Here is a 21,157-nt window from a genome sequence, read left to right as displayed (position 1 = left end):
AGTAATTTTATGACCTTTTTACTGCACAAGCGAAACATGTTCAGCGGCGTGGTTATATTACTTTTTACACGCTGTATATTAGCTTTACTTGTATGTTTGTCAGTGAGTAACTCTGTTTTTAGTAGAAAGAGATCAACATACATCCTTAGCTTACTCTGCATGTATGAAAGAATGAAATAGAATACTTTTTTACTTTTTAGTTGATTTTATCATAAAAGCGTGTTTTTTAGTTTTTTGAACTATATTTATTATTACTTACGTGAATAGCTCAATGATTTCTTTGAATCTATCTCAATTATACGGCTTCATGACTTAGCATTGATAAATCACACTTCAGTGTCATTGCTTCTTTGAGATATGCTTCTCAGTAGGGATGATAAAATATCGAGTTGCCGATAAAATCGAAAATTTTAAAGCATTATTTTTATTATATTGATACCTAAATATACTTAAGATAAAATAAAAATAATTCTTCAACCATTCTTCAACACACAACTTTATTCCCGCTCAAATTACAAATCAAATGTCAAGACACATTTTTTTACTTTTTTATGCTAAGTCATAAAATGTTACCAGCCAGTGATTACATAATATGTTACTTATTATAAAAAATAGTATCATCATAAAAATAATACAAAATGATATGTACATATGATGAATAATTAAAATAAAAGTATAGTAATTCCATTGTTATCGTTTTTTAACACCATTAAGATGACTATTCTTTGCCGACGAATTAAAAAAATAAATGATTTTTTACGATCGCCAGCTTTTTCATCTATGAAAACCTATTACTATGTAATATACTTTAAATGTTCGATATCGCTATTCCATGTTTTCGATGTGAGAATATCGAATCGGCAATTGTTTTAATATCAATATAAATATTTACATTTTTGGTTCGATATTATGAAAATATCGATATATCGTTGCATCCCTAAAGTACTTTATCGAATCTTAGAGATAAAGTAATAATAATGACGTAATAGAGAATAAAAATGGTTTGATAGGCTGTAATAAGTTACAATAATCTCGCGTAATGCAAACAAATTTTAGAATTTCCATAAAAGACAGGCCATCATTAATCTATGTGCAGAGCAGCCTGGCGGATTTGGAGGGGACAATCACGATAATCTGAAGCAGGTGTAAACATTGTCCCGTTAATGACAGGCCGTGGCATAATGATTGGCCAAGTGTGAGTCGAACTCTCAAAGGGAGTGTTCCGTAACACCATTTTTCTGTTTTAGTATTTATTATCATATCAACCATGTTAATGTGTTGTAAAATTTTGAACTTTTGAACTATTACGGTACAATAAATAAAACGAAAGCGACGAAAAGTAGCAGTTTCTTGTACGGCAACCCCTATTTACTTTGTCGATTAGTTATTTTTAGTATTTTTGCTATAGCAGCCACCGTTATACATACTCTGTACTTAAAGTGTTTATTTATTACGGTTCAAGAGATAGAGTCCCGTGACAGATGGACAGCGGAGGCTTAGTCATAAAATAGAGATCCGTTTTACCCCTTGGTACGGAACTCCAAAAAAAAACATCGACTTAATATGCTCATTGATTTTCCCATACTAATCTGTAATAACGCGTCGTGGTGACGTATATTAGTTAAAAGGTCAACATCATTAGCCGGTCATGACGAGATGATTACAAAATTATATATGTACAATTTTTATGAGATTGAAGTAGCAAATGAGCATGCTGTGCCTGGATAAGTGGTACCTTTGAAGGTGGTAGAACCCTTTGTGGTTAAACGCCGGCAGCACCACCGCCACACCTATTTCTGCCTCATAACAACGAAAGGTGTGCTAAGGAAGACATACTCGTACTTTTCCGAGGCGTTCCAGCGGTAGCGGCGCATCTGTGCCGGACCTCAGGTAGGAATATCTAATCCTATTTGGGGTTGATTCTGATGTCCATGAGCGGCAGTAGCCACTTACCATCACGTGGACTACATGCTCGTCTGCTACTCCTATATTATAAAAAAACCTACCGTGCATGGAAATGTGACTTTACAAAGAACAGAAGTTCTACTTGAAGTCGGTCTCAGATGCATTACCACACCCGATAACTATCGTCACCTCATATTATGTAATGCCCGTCATAGTCGTAGAACAAAGTCGGATCTAACAAATACCAAACTTTACAGGGCAGCCATTTCAAGTTATTCACAAACGTCATTTTACTATGAGCGCATTTCAAATCCGTCGTTATACCGCATGATGAATTTGAAAAATAAAATCTTCGATCACTGATAAGAAAGAATAAAATACATATAGTCTGATTCATAATTAGGTGTCCAAAATGTAAACAAAGGTGTTGACCTATCAAGAAAATACATTTCAAATGGTAGTTTCTTATTTTTGACAATATTAAATTAATACAACAATAATAAAATAATAATCTAAATAAATTAAGATCAATTCACATTTTCTTATATTTATATTACCTCAATTTCGTTCCATACAGTAATAATAATAAAAAACAAGGTTTATGGTAGAAAATTAATATGTAATAATGGTAACACAATCGGAACCCAAAACATTTCTTGTGCCGTCATTTTTAAGTTTCGTAGCTGATATTAATCATTTTTGTGATTGTAATCGAACTCGCATGTATTATCGTTTTTATAGCGCGTTTATTAAATTGTGAATAATTGTAAAGTTTTAGTTTTTTGTTGAGTTTGTTAAAGTTTTTGTTTCTTGTTAATTTTGACAGTGTCATTTGTTTGTTTACATTTTGGACACCTAATTATGAATCAGACTTATAGAGTATTTTCTGTAATGCAGTGATAATATTTAGACGATATGTTATCCACATATGATAAAAAGTGAATTTCAGATTTGACGTCTTTGTTCTACGACTATGACACAGAAGACTGTGGCGGCAACTTCTCAACTGAATGCATAACTGCTTCAGGCTAGAGAAAGGTGAAGGGATGCTGCCTCCTCAAGCTAACTATACTGGTCCTACTTTTCATTTAATCAAATTAATGGAATATAGCTTAAGATCTGAAACTTAAAATGTATGCTTAATTAACAACCATCTATGGCTTTTAGATGTAGGTAAAATAGAAGGGACATAAAGCGCGAACAACCGGTCAGGGAGTACGTCGACGGCATGCCGCTTTTCTGTGTTTTGCATCTAATTTATACACAAGTATCGTTCACGTTTCGTCCGCGACTTTCATAGATTCTGAGTGGTCTTCGTCTTAGAGGTTAATAAATTGATGTCAAGTAATTGAGACACCTGAGCAGAATCCATAACGATATTAATTGACATGAAATATGACAAGCAAAAATATACCACCAAAACAATTTAGGAGTGCTATTTTGTTTAATAGCTTTATAATTTAATTTGAAAGGTGGTACAACTAGTGCTTGATCACTAAAGTTTTACCGACACAGCTATTGTTACAATAAACTTTATACATACCACTTTAACTTTATAAATTTTATAATTTTATAGTAAAGCAGTTCTTGTGATTCAGTGGAAGGGAGTGGATGCCGTCTGACTTATCTATGAGGTGACCATATTAATCATCAGAAGTGGCAACGCAGGTAGAACTGGTAGAACAGGCTGAAGTTGGTAGAACCCTTTGTGGTTCGTCGCCGGCGACAACACCGCCACACCTATTTCTACCTAATAACAGCAGTGTTAGGCGCTGCTGTGTTCCGGTCTGAAGGGTGTGGTAAGGGAGACAGACTTTTCCGTGGCGTTCCAGCTTAGTCCTCAGGGGTAGCGGCGCATCTGTGGCCGGCCTTAGGTGGGAATATCTAATCCTATCTGGGGAGATTACAGATGTCCATGGGCGGCAGTAGCCACTTACCATCAGGTGGACTGTATGCTCGTCTGCTACTTCTATATTATAAAAAAAAAACTGGTTTCATATATATGACCCCTGATTCATATGGAATTATAGTTATAGATGTCCAATATGTCCATATGTGGCTGTTACTACTTACCCTCAGGTAGATTTAAAATCACGAATCATGTTAAAAAGCAGTATCCGCGGTGAAATATCAAAATTGTATAATCTCTCTAACACTGCACTTTCCAGTCCCGTGATGAGATTAACTGGCTCGTGAGTGTGTGTTCCGAACATTATGTGTGTGTACTCAGCATTATGTAAGGAGATTAGCATTGGGAATGTTATTAATATGAAATGTCGGTTCTGGATCTGGAAAGGGATTTTCCAAATTATCTGATACTGCTACAAATATAAAATTATTTCAGTTTATCCGTGCAATTTTGTACAATTTCAGTTACAGATATTTTATATATTGGAAATAAAATTAAATTGGTAATAATATATATTTTTTTAAGAACGATATTTTATTCAGACGCGGTCTCTATTCAAAATTATTCAACTTTTATATGGGATTACGATTTCTGATATCCGATAGTTTCGGTTACAGCTGCGGAGCTCCATAACATCCCTAATTAGCATCGAGAACATTGAGTTTCATTGGTTTCGGAGCACGGATTCTCGACTTAATTTAATTAGTCTCAGAGTAATCGAGATTGTAATGTATCGAGGTTTAAATTCAGATTTTAAATATAGCTCTGTAGACGTGAATATAGATTATAATGCGTATAATTTTGACCAAGCCTGCATCCCAGTCCTAAGTAAGATTATGAATGTGAATGTGATGTGATGATATGGGGCTCTTCAACAAGGGTGCAAAAAGAGCTCTCCTTCAAAGCCGGCGATGTATTGGTGACTCTTCTGGTGTTGCAAATGTCCATAGGTGACTGCTGTCCACTAGGTAGCACGTCTGCCTTATCGTTAGGTTTAAAATATAAAAAAACATGTGCGTTTGTTTGTTTGCTACACATTCACGTTTTAACTACATAACCGATTGTCATGAAATTTAGTATACACGTTATCAGGGGTTCAGAAAAAGATATAGGGTATCTTTAATCTCAAAAAAGTACTGTTCTCGACGGACAGATCCTCTGACCGCTAGAGAAGCCGCGGGTAAAAGCTAGTTATTAAAAATATTGTTCTTCGTAAGTACTTTGTAAGTTTTTTTTTTGTTGACGAGGGGGAAACCTTCAAAAGGTACCCGACGCCATGGGAGTGACGCCGGGTTGTGTGGGATTTTTACCGCACTAAAACCCCCCGGTGGCAGTCCTCAGCGTTTGGCGGAGAACTCCGGGGTCTCCAACGGTTTCTAACGCGATGCCCTTTTATCGGGCTTTGCCCTGGGGGAGCAATTTACGCTCCTCTCACATTCCCTGGTCATTACAGCGATATGCGACCACACAAACCGCTGTCCTTCCCGGGGTCGCTTGCTGGACGGTTTGAGCTCCCACTCTTGCCGCCCGCAACCCCAGAAGCCCCTTTTAGTCGCTTCTTACGACAGGCAGAGGATACCGTAGCCCTATTCTGGCAATCTTTAGAAGAACTAAAGAATGTTTAGCCTTAAGACTAATATTCTTCTTAGCGTTCTTTTAGAATCGAACTTACTCAGTAAGTCGTATTAGTTACTATTCTTGTCATTATGTCCTATTATTAGGTTCTAATTACAAATATATACAAATTCGATGAGATTTCTCGTGGCGTGGGCTTACGAAATAATTAATTGTGTAGGCAGGACTGTCACACACAATGTTACGTGGATAAATACTCGTATAGGCTGTAATAATAGGAGAATTTTCCATCAAACAATATATGAACATTTTCACTGGAATCTATTCGCTTTTTCAAAATTTGTAAGCGTTGTACGTATATTATTTTTAATCCTGTAAAAAGAGGGGTTATGTAAGTGTAAGCGCATTATTTCTATGTTTGTCTGTGTTATAATACGTATAAAATGCTTTTGGTTTGTTTTTGTTTTAAACTTTTTGTGACTTCTAGTTAGTACAGAATTAAAAAAATCTATTCAGTTGTTTAAAGAAAATCAGCTTTTTGTAGTTGGACCGAGGATTTTAGAATTTTTAATTTAACTTTTCCTATATATATATTTTATATATATAGGAAAAGGAAGGAATATTTTAAGGCTAAAAATAAGAAAATAGCTAACTATGAACCTCTTACGATAAATAATGTCAAAATAAAAAGGACAGACCATGAAAAATATCTAGGCCTTATCCTTGACAGTAATCTGACGTGGAAGCCACACATTGAACATGTTAAAAATAAATTAGCCTCCCTCACTGGTGTAATACGAGGTAACGCTCGATGTTTCCCTCCGATAATTAGGTACTATATTTACAACTGTCTCGTTAAACCCCACATTGACTATCTGATAGAAGTATGGGGCTTAGCAGCTAAAACAAACTTACATCTAATACAAAGAGCTCAAAATAAGCTGGTAAAAGTTCTCTTCCACTATGATTACTTAACTCCCACCGATACACTCTACAACAAAACCAAATTACTAAACATTACCCAAACATATATATATAGCACCTGCATACTAATACGCAAAATTCTTACAAAACACATACATACACAAATCATATTTACAAGAAAAGCACAAGTACAGAAAAAAACTATTAAGAAATGCTAATAATTTAGTACTACAAACACCTAGAACAAAAAATTACGGCAAAAAGAACCTTATGTATGAAGGAGCTCAATTATATAACAAGCTCCCGAAAGACATCAAAAACTCGCAATCCATTAAAACCTTTAAAAAGTTATTAAAACATTACTTGATTACTCATAACAACTGATAAAACTCTGTATAAAAACAAATGTGTAAAAAAAAAAAACACACACACATATTATTAAAAATATACAACAACAATAAATTAATATGTCTACTCCTTACATGAACATCTACATCAAATAATCAATCAATATATTATATGTATATAATAGGTTATAGTATTACATACAAAATTACTCAGTAAATCAATCACCCACCCAAACACACACACACACACTTTATATAAAAAAAATAAATAAATAAATAAATAAATAAAACCAAAAAACAAACAAAAAAAAAATAAACAAATAAAAAAATAAATAAATAAACCTTACATAAATACACCATAAATAAACTAACTTACCATTTAGGTACGCTCGAGCCGTATCTAGTAGCTTTATGTCGTTACACTTCCTTATCTCTTGACTCGACGTGTCGTATACGTTTGTCTTACTACCCACTTCTTTAGATAGCTAATTACTTTAACAAATGTAATTGTACCTACCTAAACACGCTCATGTACGCGTAAACTAATATGTAATATTTAAGTTTCTCATGTAAGTGAATTGTATAATTCTTAATGGGAAATAAAGTTTCTAAAACCTAATATATCTCGCAAAGTTAAGCTTTTCTGCACTACACAAAAGGTAAACTAAAGCCGGTATGAAGCATCGCCTTAAATTTTAATATAATACATTGATAAAGTCAGAACGTATACAATATGAGCAAGGTATTATTGATGGAGCTGGAAGTTGGTTAATTAACGCAGACCTCAGCCGATGGGCGTGGCCTAGGCCTTGTTCGCTACAATTTGTCCGGCTCTAGGGTTGCCACCTATGATTTTAACCCTTTGGAAATATTTTGGCAGTTATCGTCGTTAGTATTAGTGTCCAACTAATGGGCATAAGTCCCGTCTCAGAATGAGTAGGGTTTAGAGCCAACGCGCTAATTAAGTGCGAGTTAGTAGACTTCACAAAAACCTTAAGAACTTTTATAAAAATACTCAGCAGTTATATGTTTTAATTCGCCGTTTAAACAAATCATAATTTCTAAAACATACCGTTGAAAAATTAAAGGTGAGTGCCTTCGATTTAACTTAATACCCCCGGTTGACGGATCAAGTTCCTATTACAGCTCCAATTTGTTACAGATAACCAATAAAGTTGACAACCCTAGCGGGCGCCGCGAGCGCTGCGGTAAAATTTACGACAGTCTTCCTTTTCTATATTTCATTAAAAGTTCTTAAGTCTGTGGATTACACTTTTCACTTTCGAAGTAATAGCCAGTTGCCGGCGTAAAAATATTCGTACGATTCGGACTTTTCTTATGAAACTTTAATCTAATGTAATCCATTTTTATCCAGGGATAACGAGTTCGAGCCATTCTAAATCTACTAAAACGAGTGACTTGGGTATATATTTGTCATTTGGATAGATAAAGTTATTCATAGATGTAGAAAAGCTGCCACGAATTTCAGTATTTGAGGAAGATTGACCGAATTACATGACAATAAAATAGTTGTGATATGCTATGGTTTGATTGTTAAATCTACTTCATATGTACTGTATGGTGTATTGATATCATCATAAATCATCAATTAATATAAACAATCAAATTAAGAAAAAAGTATTTTTAATATAAGAATAATGTGATTGACAAGAATTAATGTTACAAGTTACAATTTAATGTTCATACCATAAAATAAATAAAAAGAACAATTTTATCTGTGGTATTAAAATAAACAAACAGTAAAGGATAAGAGAACGGATCCGTAGTTCCTTTTGTTGGAGCTCGCAGGCTGTAAACCAATCCGAGTGTATTCAACAGGCTGGAAATTTTGCAAAATGCGAGTATTGTGTGAATAACAACATAATAATATGCGGGTGTTCGGATTTAGCAGCGGCAGCAGCGCCCTGGGAATCGGCGGCTATAAAGGATACGCGCCCTTAAACCTGAAATCGGGCCCTCGTCTCTTCGAGCGCTGTTAAAATTTAACAACTCCCTAAATTCCACTTTCTCGGGCATAAGTGATACTGATTTACATTTTATTTACATCCTTCCAAAACTTTGTGCCGTATTTAATATTCTCAACCGTCTTATTGCTTTCGATTATTGTCCGCTACGATTCCTCCTGAACTCCCAACTTTCAATATTTGTACTACTGTCTTTTGTATGAAATTAAAATTAATATATTCAAATACTCTTGTTTAAGTAGACTCGGCTGAAAATTAATGAACTAAGAAGATTAATTTAGAGTTTAAATGGGTTCAAGCAAACGATTTAATTAATCGAGACTAGGTTGGCATAAATCATAGGTCAATCTTGAAGCGTGGAGCGATTGTATGAGAATGTCGTGTCATTGTAGTTAACTTAAGATTAACAGCATGTAGCAAGAATTCAAAATATGCAATGTAATCACGCTATTAGTAAATGTCTATGATCTATCATAGATAAATAAATCCTCACTGTCAGCGTCGTTAGGGAATCTAAGGTACTTAGGCAAACTAGAATTCGGGGCACACGGGTATTTTTTTATTTTTTCCACTTTTAAGAGTATTTACTAATTTAAGGTCCCCGTGAGGCTGGGGCCTCTGGATACATTCTCCGCGTATAGTAACGCTATCATACGCGTAGGAACAGTTAAATCTTTGTCCCTTTAGTTCCGGGACCAGAATAGGGCTACGGTATCCCCTGCCTGTCGTAGGAGGCGACTAAAAGGGGCTTTCGGGGCCGCGTGCGGCAAGAGTGGGAGCTCGAACTGCCCGGCTAGCGACCCCGGGAAGGACGTCGGTATGTGTGGTCGCATTCCGTCGTATACACCAGACGGTGTGATAATACAAACTCACCTGGGCGGAGCCCGACGGGGCAGTCCGCTGAGAGGACTCCGGTCGCGTTCCTTTGGAAATCCCGGAGTCCTCTACGCAGCGCCGAGGACGGCCACCGGGGGGGTTTTAGTGCGGTAAAAGTCCCACATAACCCCGTGTCGCTCCCACGGCACCGGGTACCTTTTGAAGGTTAGAGAAAAAAAAAACTGTTAAATCTTAATAATTTTTGTAGCTTATACAAATAAAGCCCTAGCCCTTTATTGAATTATATTTTGCAAATAATATTCACGTTTTTAAAATGTAAATGAAAAGTGTGAAAGTTTTCAAAAGTTTCTATAGTTCCAATTCACGATATTCAAATAGTACGAGTGCAATTTGTACCTCTTAAATCACAATCACAACCACTGAAGCTTTGTTCTATTCTCGTGGTGGCGGGGTGGGATTTTATTTTTAAAACGAGCTTAGCTCCGTTTCTTCCGCGTTCACCCTTGTGCACGGTTTTTTGTTTTTTATACTAGATATTTTGAAGGTAACAGCTTGTAAAATCCTTTGTTTTTTTTTGAGTAAAAATTACTATAATTACCTGAATCAATTTTGAAATATTTCTTTTCAATAAAATAAGAATGAAATGAGTTTTTACCCATCTTCGTATTGTTTAGGGTGTTGTTGTTTTGAAAAGCGTGTGTATGTATGTAAATATGTATGTATGTTTCAAACTGTAAGACACCTTGCAGCGGAAACGTCGTGACGGATTTTAATACCTTTGAGGAGTCCCTGGTTGCGTGGGAGGAAATATTTTTGAACAGTCGGGTTTTTTTTTAACAATCCTCTAAAGCAGAAATATGTTTCAAAATAGTTTCTTTTTTGTATGCAATTTTGTTTAAATATAAGCGGAGAAAAGGAATTCATTAGTAAATTACAGACAGCCTCTATTTTATTTATCTGTGTACACGAGTACCTGGTGGGATGGGAACTAGTCTCTTCCGCACAAAATTATTAGGTCACGATCTCGATCGTCGAGCATCATCCAGTCAGCGGAGCAATGCAATAAATGAAGCTCCGGAAGCATTCGAGACATCGACTTCGAACAGCCAAATTGCTGCCAAAGTCTTAATTAAAAACCTTTACGTTTCCACTAGCGATTGCCGAGTTCAACTCTGTTAGATTGGTTCATAATGAAGATAATCAAAGGTTGTAAATGCAGGTATTATTTACATTTCTTTTACGAGTAATTGGCAAAAATACATATAGCCGAAAATAGTACCTCCTCCGTTTTCGAAGTCGTTAAAAGTATAGGTATGTTTTGACAATCTGCGTGGCGGATCTGTAACCATATCTATCTGTCACTAGTGTGTAAATAGATCCAGCTTCGATCCCTGACCAGACAAATATCTAATGTTGAATGATGATTTTTGATCTGGGTCTGAATTTTTGTGTATACGTCTTTGTGTATGTTTATTGAATTCACGATATAGGAAAAAGTACAGTGTAGAAAGCGTTGCTTTTAAGGTAAACAAAATGGACGTAGAATTCAAGCATCATGTTAGTACGTTTAAAATTATAAGTATGTTTAAAATACGGTTTATTTTCGACTGAAACACGCGGTTAAAATACAATATTCAGTATGTGAGAGCTGCGTAATTAATGCTCATCTCATATTCAACAGTTACAGAATGTATGCGAGCGACACCGGCGGCGAAGGTTTTCCGCTGTTCAGTGAATATGGCTAATGCAATTTTTACTTAAATTGGGTTATATAAGCCTGAGTGTGATTGTATAAGCCTACGAAATTTTCTTAACAAAAGCAAAACTAAGTAGAAATTCAAAGGAATTACACAACAGGCCTTTTGTGTTGTTACATAGTTTGGGTAAAAGTTTTTTGTAAATACATTTTAGAAAGAGCGATAACTATTAATTTTATTTTATTTAATTAGATGTGGGATGTCATATTTTTACCCATTTATGTATGTATAATTATAAACAAACGCATATTATCAGTTATATAACTGAAAATATAGATAGTAGGTGTAGACCCCACGTTATGTAATCTATCCACTATATCTAACTTCTGTATAAATCGAGAAATAAAAATAGTAAAGGGCGTAAGCTTCTTAAACTTGACGTTCAAACACAAAATATTTACGTAAAGGCTGCGTAATTGATGCTCATCCCATATTCAAGAGTTGGAAAACTCTTACGAGTGAGGCCATTTACGATTAAGGCCATTTTCGTCGTAAACTGAACGCCTCGGCAATTTACATTTTTAAGATTAATCTGGGCTTGAAAGTAGCTTAAATTTTTTAATTTTAGTATATGTATTTTTAATAAAGAATATAAAAAATAATCATATACTTCAGTATCGGCAATTCCTATAACTGAATATGTAGAACGGCAAAAGATGTCTTTTTCACGTTTTGTAACATTCCAGGAAAATATTATGTTGCTGTGTGTTTGAATCATTTCGGTTTCTATATTATGATCAAAGATTACTACAGATACTTCGCCGCCTGGAAATTGAATGAAGCCACAAACGGCTTATTTGTAAGTTCTTTTTTTGAATTCTTGACAAATAAAAACAGTTTTAGAAAAAAAAATACGAATAAATAACTAATACTGCGTAATTTACATAATAAATAAATAATTATTTCAAATATTTTAGGGACATTTTAGCACGGAGACGTGGCAAAACTTTTTTACGCAACTATTTCAATTCTCAAAACTGGTTACATTTTCTTGTTAGGAGTGGGTAATCTTTACTAATCTATGATTATGATATGTAAAATATACCTAATATACATATTACCTACTGTTAAATACCAATTTTCGTGCAGTTACAATTCAGGGGCATAAATTCACGTTGTCACTATGGATGTGAACTTAAATCTAGAACTCACACATCATCTGATTTTTGAAAATGAGTCCGTTAAAGTTATTAATAATTCTTAAAGATGTATGCGGTCTACCAACCGGTATTTGTTTAACTTGGAGAACTGTGACTGTAACTTCCACTTTCCACCGATTTTAACGATTTAATGACTACCCAATTAAGGATAAAATATAAAAGGCATTCTGGTAAAAGAATAAAAATATTTCTTTACAACTTTTTTTAATTCCCGCGCAAAATACAACTCTCACATCAAACCCTTTTGATTTTTCTTTTTTTTATGCCAAGTCATACAATCGTACCTGCCAGTGATTATATAAATAAGAACTTAATATTATAAAAATAACACATCATGAAAATAACACAAAATAATTAATTAAAATAATGCGAATAATAAAATAATTTGAATAGATTTCTAACACAGGTAAGTAAGCAAATCAGAGTAGTAACATTTATATAAGTGTTGTACTAAGTACCACAGGTTCGCATAATATTCAAGCCGAGGGTTAATTGACGCTCATCCCGTATTCAAAGGTTAAAAAGGCCCACAAGAGTGGAGTTTGCAAAGAAACCCTAATCCTCCCTCTGTATTCTAAATAATCCTGCTACTGTGGTTTTTAACGTTAAACTTATTTAAAAACAGGATGAAACTAGATGTCACCTGTTTTTTCAGAGGTATTGAATTATATGTTTGTTGTTTGAATAATAGAGTTTTCCGTTGTAACACAAGTAATACCACCATCATAGCTGTTTCCCTATACGGTCACATTTACATTTATAGATATTGAACGTATCGTATCAGAAAAGCTGAAAGCTGTGTATGTATGTATGTAACGGAATTTTTGAACTCGATTTTTACCCACTTTGAACAGTCCGAATAATTCAAAATTTCAAACAATAATCAAGAACCGATTACAAAATAAAATTTTATCTCATTCACCTCATCAGGATCGGCAGGAATTAACGATTTTCCTAGTGCGATTTTAGCGTGGTTTTTAGTTTTTAAACTATAATAAATATCTAGACAATATTTTGACAGGCACGCACAATGTTTACATGGCTGTGTTACGGTATATAAATTGACATATTTATACCCATTGTATAGAATAATTTTTGTCTGACACGGCACGCGTCTGATACACAATCTGTCTGTTGATGTATTACCCTAACAAGGGTAAGTAATACGGGTAAAAGAGGTTTGGAATAATATGCTAATGTCCTCTGCGACTGAACCAACGTCACTGTCACAGATATTTCCACACCATTGCACAAAATAACCGTCTTGTTCTATTATATTCTAAAGTATATTTGTATAAAACTTGTAAGGAAAACATTTAATATTTTGACTTAGTTGTGCTTTCATTTTTGTAAGTATAAATCAATGTCAATGTGTTTGAAGGTGGTAGAACCCTTTGTGGTTCGACTCCGGCGGCACCACCGCCACACCTATTTCTACCTAATAACAGCAGTGTTAAGCGCTGCTGTGTTCCGGTTTGAAGGGTGTGGTAAGGGAGACAGACTTTTCCGAGGCATTCCAGCTTAGTCCTCAGGGGTAGCGGCGCATCTGTGGCCGACCTCAGGTAGGAATATCTAATCCTATCTGGGGTTGATTACAGATGTCCATGGGCGGCAGTAGCCACTTACCATCAGGTGGACTGTATTATTATTGCTCGTCTGCTACTCTTATATTATAAAAAAAAAAATGTCAATAATAAGTATCTAGTTATGGGGCGGACCAAGGTAATATGCTCTACGTATTTTTACAATTTTTCAATGAATTTTTAACCATACCGTTTACAAAAAAGAAAGATTAATACATAGTATTTGTGCACTATATTTTAATATATAATTAGCCTATTTTCATATGATCAATCAAAACTTATATTGTGATTAAATAAAAATGTAAATAATGTTTCGTAGAATATTTGCTACAATAAAATACAATATTTAAACCAAATTTTCCAACTGAAGTTGCGAATAAAATACATTACAGTCTTTCAGGGATATGTAAAAAAGTTGTGGAGCGGGAATTGGGAGCCTCAATGATTTAAATTTCAATCCAATGATAAAGTTTCAGCTTAATACTTGAATGAAGGCCGTTTTTATTTTAAATATAGGTAAAATTATAAATAAAGGATATTTCTCATCAATACAATATACACCGGTATATCACTCGTCTCTCTGTCTAAATAAAATTATATAAGACTAGTGGTGCCCGCGGCTTCGCCCGCACTTTAAAGAAATAATATGACATACATAAAACGGAAAATTTGTACCTGCATTGGAATGACATTGGTGCCATCTGTCGAAAATTGGTCTTACCAACTCCTAAATCCTCGTGAGCTCTTGGACAACAACTTAACTAAAGATCATCACTTGATCAAATGCATAGTTTCCGATTCTATAACTACTTACGAATTAAAAATTAATTAAAAAACCTTTTCCCACGGACTAAATTGTGAATCTAAACCATTCTCAAGTCCCCTTGAACACATACAACAAATTTCATCAAAATCAGTCCATTTGTTTAGGAGGAGAAAATTTGAGTAGCAAATAAGTTTATAGCATGATGGTAAGCGGTTCTGTGACCAACTTTATACATATAGAACGGGGTCTACCTTACTCCAATCAAAGAAGTGTGTCCACTCATAACTCATAAGGTCTAAGATATGTAAATCTGCCACCATCCGCACCATTTCACCGAAAAGCAGAATGGCTTTACGCTAGAAATGGGTAGGACGACGGTACCTGGCCGATCGAACCTTACTGACTCTACTAACTTTCAAAGTTTATAATGATTCCCTTACATAAATGCCATAAATTAGGTAAAAGAAATCACACAAATTAGTTCTAAAACATTTTGGCTGGTCGAGTTTATTCCAAAAACGGTTTAACAGATTCTGACATTTCTTTCAAGTCAAGATGAAGTAAAGCGAAGATGATATTTGGGGCGTTTGGAAACATTATAAGCGTGAATTTTCGTAACAATAAAGTCGGCTAGAAATATTGTCGGCTACAAAAATTATGTATACGAGAAGAAGCAACCAAAAATTGGCTTACATACAAATAGAAAGAGGTAGTGATTTTTTTGCCTTTGAATATTTATATACCGATTTGGTAAGATTAACGCAAAATCATTGCTTGTAAAAGGTTTAAATTTAACGTAAGTATATTGTTTTAAATTAGCCAGGCATTTTTTAAAAACAATATTTCCGAAAACATTTATTTCGTGTATGTATTGCAACAACAAACGGAAAAGTAATTTTGGCTAATGATTTGACGTTTAACGTGTTTTCCGGTTTGTAATGGGACGCCGTGTGTGCCAGCGCTTTATTAGCGCGTTTAGGGCGACTTTTATTACTAATAGTCCTTTAACAAGTAACCTAACGAACCCTTATCTGAAATAAGAGCCTCCGAACGTTATTATCTCGTGGAAATCACTTATCTAAGCTGTTATCTTGAATGGATTATTACAATGGTCTAGTTTTGAGATATTTTTAAAATCACTTCTTTTTGTGCGTTTGGAATAAATGACGAAAGTATTTTTTTTATTAAAACAGCAGAATTTTAAAATAAAGCAAATTTTGCAGCCAGTTTTGCAAAAAAAAATATTTTTACGTAGGTATATGATACTCGTATGTCACGTGCCGCTACGTGACGTCGTATCATGTAGTATAATTTTGATTTTTTCTTACTTTGCAATAATTTCACCTACTCTTTTATTTCTTATATTAAATTCATAAAAAAAGTATAGCGTACAAAAATACCGTTTTAGCTAAATAATTAATAAAGCTCGATAATTACAACAATCCATGGATGGAATAAGAACAAGCTTTTAACATTATTGACAAATACATAAAAGCTTTCTCGTAATAATTAAAAAAAATCCAGATTTGTATCACTCATACTCGGATGTAGTTTAAAGGTAACATGTAAAATCTGGAAAGAAAAACAATAGACGGTAAAGTAGTTCAACTATTAGCAAAAATATTACATCCAGTAGATATGAATAATACCTAATATTGCGTTAAAACTACCCACTTGTCACTGTCTGCACGGTGTCGACAGTTTTGAAATGGAATTAAATGGGCGAAATGTACAGACACTTTAGTACAGCTCATTACTATGCCACGTTATACTTATAAATAAGATACGAGTGTATTATTATACACATAGCTTTCGAAATTAACTTGTAGTTTATTGCAAATATAATATTCATTTTACGGTTACAGACTTGTGCAGTTTTATATTGGAGAAATATGTAATTTAATAATTGAACGACGTTAGGTTGTAATCATTTTAATGACAAAAACTCGATTGCTTTAAATTAAGGCGAATTCAATGTCGCATCATGAGTTAAAATCCTTCAACAGGTAAAGCTGTTGGGAATCCGTCCGTTTGAGCTGGAGGGCTTGCCAAAGAATAAGACTGAACGCGCAAGATGTTGAATGAACTTCTGCCTTAGGTATTCCCGGATCGCTATGACATGGGTTTCTTTAAAGTAGGTGCAAAAAGTGCTCTCCTTCAAAGCCGGCGACGCATTGGCGGCTCCTCGTGTTTTGTAACTGTGAAGGAGCGACGGTGAACATTTTACATCAGGTAGCCAGTCTTTTTAATCGTTAGGTTCTAGAATAAAAAAGACATGTACATACATACTCTCGAAAACATTACGCAGCAGTCGGGTAAAAACCAAAAATAATATCTTTTTTCATTTACGAACGAGTTTATCAATATTCTATTCTTTTTCATTACGTAATCGATTTTCTAAAATTGGCTTTCAGACCCAATACGAGTAGGAGCGTGTGTAATGGCAAAGGTTTATGTCGATACGTGGGAAGTGGGAAGCCGTTCATAGAAGTGTTCGGGAGAAATATTCCGCCCTATTGAGATATTTCAGGCATCGCTCAAAAAGGTCAGTGGGCACCCACGTGCAAAGTAGGATCTATTTTAGCGCGGAATTTTTATGAATGTTTTAATGAATTAACTCGTATTATGTATTTTTTAAATATAGGAGTAGTAGACGAGCATGCAGTGCACCTGATGAGTGGCTACTGCCGCCCATGGACATCTGTAATCAACCCCAGACAGGACTAGATATTCCTACCTGACCTCGGCCACAGATGCGCCGTTACCCCTGAGGACTAAGCTGGAACGCCTCGGAGAAGTATGTCTCCCTTATCACACCCTTCAAACTAGAACACAGCAGCGCATAACATTGCTGTTATGAGGCAGAAATAGGTGTTACATTACTGAGGACGGTAATGTTCTAGCGCTTGTTCTATAGTTTTGAGATTTAACACACGAGCTGTAGATGGATTTATTTAAATAGTGGAAGTGATTCAGGTTATATTTTAACGCAGTTAATTTTTTTCTGTAATAATATTTTTACCCGACTGCCAAGGAAGGGTTATGTTTTTCGCGCGTATCTTGTATGTTTGTCTTTCTTTATTTGATCCGATCTAACAAACTGCTGGATGAATGTCGACAATTAAGATGTCATTATATTCGTCTCAATGACCCGAGTGTCCTTAGATAGGTGTTAGAAAAAAAAAATCAAAATGGCGGTTTTTTGGCGCGAAATACTAACACATTTCAAAAAAAAAGTTAACCGAACCTATCGAGTAGGATATCAAATAAAAGGAAATTAAACGGAGATTATAAAAACATATTTGTATGTATATAAAACATCAAGGTGACTGACTGACGGACTAACTAAACGAATTTTTCATTTTTCAGAAATCCAAGTACAGCCAAAACCGCTCCACTTAGAGTTATGAAATTTTGCACAAAGGTTCGCTATGTAGCGTAAATAGGTACTAAGAAAGGCCTTTTGGAAATTCTACCCCTAAGAGGGTAAAATAAGGGACAACGGTTTTTTTGAAATCCTTTAATTTTGTATCAACTACTAAAAAAAATGAATTTGGCTTTCTGGATAGGAACAAGGACACACCTATTTATCCCCATCCCAAAAATTAACCCCGTAGAGGGTAAAATAAGGGTTAAAAGTTAATTTAAACAATCGTCAATTTTGAAGCAAACAGTATGAAATTTTGTATTTGGCTTGGTGGATAAAAATAATGAAATTCTACCCATTACGAGGTAAAATAATGACTGGAACTTAGAATTACTGAAGTTATATATTTTATGGAGCGTAAATGGTGGATTGTAGTTCGAGTAGGATATCAAAATAAAGGAATTATATATTATATAATGTATGAGTAATATCTTTTAAGTTATTAATATATACATTTATATAACTCATCGAGTTGACTAGATGAGTAGTGTTGCTGTGATAAAGATCAACGCAAAGGGAAGCCGCTGAAATTTATAGTGTTGAATGTTGAATTTTACTCATAGTTTCTTTATATAGCGTAATTGAGCACTACAACGATAAAATAGGATAATATTGTTTGAACATCTTTTGATTTTAAAGCAGATACCTACTATGAAACTTTGTATTAGGCTTTCTGGATAAAAATAATAAAATGCCTATTTCACCGTTTTTGGAAATTCTACTTCAGCTTTTATAGTGCAGTCGGGTTTTTTGATTTTTTAATTAATTACTTGTTTCTCTATCATTTTAAATTAAACTTGTTTCATATCCGACCCTCCCGAAAACCTTTTACCGACTCGAACTAGAATAGTAGCCCTACCTAAGGTCTGCATTTGAGCACTACAAATAACAAGTTTCATTGTTTTGTAAATATAATGTGCCTCGCAGAATGTGACGTAAACATGATAAAACGTTTAAAATAGCATTAATAAGCAAATTTGTTACTAAACATTGCGGTTTGACACGAAAATAACTGCTTTTAATAATCTATAGCGTTCTACCACGGTTAATATTGTGGCTTCACAGTTCGTAATTGCAAATCGAACGACTATATTTGTGGAAACCGTTATAGGTGCAAGCAATGTACCTGAGCAGGTCGATATGTGACCCGGATAAATCATGTGCCGCATGGGTAAAAGCGTGTCAAAGTTTAACATGTATTTTACACATAGGCTAGACTCACACGGCGTTGTTAGTACTGCACATTTTGTACGTTTTTCTGCAGTACAAATGTGTGATGTACAAAGTATGTGCTACAATTTGTTCGATATGATTTGTTCTGTACAAAAACGTGATTTCGATTTATGACATTGCATAAATCGAAATCAAAATATTTTAATAATAGTAAAATTCTTTACCAAATTCTTTTTGAACTTCAATAAAATCTACCACTACTTTGGAAGTTGTTTGTAAAGAAGAAGAAGTGGCGAAAGAAACTCCATAACACATTATGAGGACGACATAAGATACATAATCACGACGACGAATAGAATATGTGGAGCTGGAGCTACTTCATCCATACAATTTTATCGGTCAAATAATCACTTATTTATACGCTTTTTCACACAGCGTTTATTTGAATACTTCTTTAAACTTCCTGCCATGTGAACCCAGCGTAACACTGCATGTAAATAGCTATGGGTCTTCGAACATTCCGGTTAGAGTATTGATATTAACAACCGCATAAAATAGCTAATAAAAAAACTGAACCATTATAGTCGACCGTTAAAGTGTTCAAAGCAATACACATAAAATAAAAAGAACTGTCTCACCCTAGTGGGGAATAAACGGGCTCTTCTCGGTATTACCGAGAAGTAGCGACGCGAAAAGAATAATTTCCGGACATCAGTGGCAGCCACTCGGGGTTGTAAATTACATGGAAAACTCCCCAATTCATGAACAAAGTCGTGACCGTGACATAATATTGTGACGTGACGCGCTAAGATATTGCCGTGTCTGAACGTCAGGATAATAAATGACTTCTTTGTTTTAAATAATGATTTGTTTTATGCTATGTTGAATTTAAGTATTGTTCTATGCTGCTTTGTGCTCTAGTGCATTATTTTGAAAAACACATCAGCTTAAAAATAGTCTTATAATACTCCCTAATTTAGACGAATCTAACGACACTTTATATGTTTAAATTCGTCAAGTTTGACCTGGAAGGTCTTTCGAAAAATGAGACATACATAAGAACGCTCGAATAGCATTACCCTCTGCAGTTAGGACAAAAATAAAAGTAAGGCTACTTTTACACTGACTGCCGTTTGCCCCACGGAGTTGAATACGTAAAGGCTCTACCACCGATAAATCAGCGTATACTCGACACATTTCTAAAGACATATACATAACATAAATATTCCGTACAAGTTTTTATCTAAAGCTCCATTACTTTCCAAGGAGAAACTAAATATTTTGAGCGAGTGAAATATTATTTGAGAACATTCATAAAATATTTGTAGAAGTTTTCTTTGACCTGAACTACATCGTTAAAACACCGGATGGATTTTTAATGAGAGGTATTTCACTTAAACTTCATCAAAGCAAGCATTTCCACATTCCCAATGCTTGCATACATCATATCGCGAAATAAGTTTGTTCATAATCCAAGTATAATAATCTATAATGCATAATCAGAATGTATAATATTATGTATGCGAGTAGAATCACCATATTGCGAATAAGAAATAAGATAAAAGATAAATAAGATAAAAGTCCTGCCGAAGGTCGGTCGAAGACGCGTTTCTACCCTGTAATACTAAGTTAGGACGAAACGGATAAGTACGTATCCCACACCCTTCAAACACCGTGGTTATGAGGCAGAAATAGGTGTTGTGGTGGTCAAACAGGGATTAGCGGGACATGTCTCAAATCCCGACAAAATAATTAACATAATTCTAAAACAACATGTTCAACTTCACATGCAGACTTAATGCTATTAAA

Source organism: Epargyreus clarus, unplaced genomic scaffold (assembly GCF_041222505.1).
Source record: "Epargyreus clarus isolate Ecla_fem2 unplaced genomic scaffold, WU_Ecla_fem_2.2 ptg000034l, whole genome shotgun sequence".
Classification (NCBI taxonomy): domain Eukaryota; kingdom Metazoa; phylum Arthropoda; class Insecta; order Lepidoptera; family Hesperiidae; genus Epargyreus; species Epargyreus clarus.
The sequence above is the reverse complement of the archived record's forward strand: the minus strand, read 5'-3'. Positions refer to the sequence as shown.